We start from the raw sequence: 1,402 nt of genomic DNA, 5'->3' as shown, positions 1-1,402 counted from the left end.
CCAACTGCAAAAGAGTTTTTGTCATAAACTTTGGATAACTGTCTAGAAATGACAACGGTATTGCAGAATGATAATCAAATAATCATAACCTATGTGGTTAGTTTATGTTTTACACCTACATGTATTATACGATAATAATAACTTGTCAAATATATCAAAATATGTATTCCTCTATGTTTTATTAATATATAAATGGATTTTCCTTTACAATTAGTACAATTCATAGTTAGTATTTAGTGTTTAACTATTTTTGATATATTTTACAAAAGAAAACGTAACGTATTAATTAATTTTGATTATTCTACTACAGAGTATTGTACTAAATTTAAGAAATTTCAACGCTTATATTGATTCATAATCCCAAAACTATTGACTTCCAACAGCTCACTGTAAACGTTAATTATATTCAACTCGGCTGACGCCTCTATTTGAGGGGTGACCTAAAGGCTCTCCACATTGGCTGGTGCATACATACTACAAAATAAGGTAAACATATACGTGAATGTGTAACTAAATTGAACTCTCACATTAGGTACATGTGAGAGAGAACAGAAGCGAATAATTTCATGTCATACAATAATGCCATGCATTAAAAATAATCTGTTCGGACTACATTTATTGTAACTTGTTATTGATTCAAAGTTTTATGAAACAGGACCCATGTCCCCATTTCTCTCCTAGGTATGGAGTGACAAAGGTAGATTAACGCCTTGCCAAAGGACATTAGTACCGTGTCGGGGATCGAACCCTCGACTTTTGTATTTCAATATACTAAGACAACACAATCACAAACTCATATACGTATAAACACATTTTCATTTTAAATTTCACCTTAGATATTTATTGTGAGGCCGCCGTCCTAGTCAAGCATCGCTTATGATTGCGATCTCCTGCTCTTTCTTCACAGAAAGTTCGTTCAATTCCATAAATTCATAATAATATTTTATATAAATATTAAGTTTCGTTATAGTATACATGTATATAAATAACATTTGGGCATGAAGTTTATATTTTCTTTGTTATTCAGTTATTGTCTTTGGAAAATGCAGAAATAAATAAATTCAAAAAGTCTATTGCTAAGACCAGTCGACGTCGACACCTCTCAGGAGTCATCATGAGATTCCACTTAACCTCAGTCTGTAAGCATGGACATATGCAAGTAGTGTCGATAGCCTGTCACACCTAACTGCACAAAGGCTTTATCGCGAGAAGGACGGCTAAAACTATTAATGGTGTTCCAAAGAACTAAGTAAGTAGTCCTGTCTATGGTATCGAAACCGCTTTCACCATTTAACAAGTACAACCAGGACGACTACGAGTCATCAAGGTAATTCAACAGGACCTCGTTATTTAGTCATGGACGTCTGCGATATGTTTCAAAATCCTAAATGCAAGGCGGTTG

Source organism: Strongylocentrotus purpuratus, unplaced genomic scaffold, assembly GCF_000002235.5.
Source record: "Strongylocentrotus purpuratus isolate Spur 01 unplaced genomic scaffold, Spur_5.0 spur5_contig_817, whole genome shotgun sequence".
NCBI classification, from domain to species: Eukaryota; Metazoa; Echinodermata; class Echinoidea; order Camarodonta; family Strongylocentrotidae; genus Strongylocentrotus; species Strongylocentrotus purpuratus.
The sequence above is the reverse complement of the archived record's forward strand: the minus strand, read 5'-3'. Positions refer to the sequence as shown.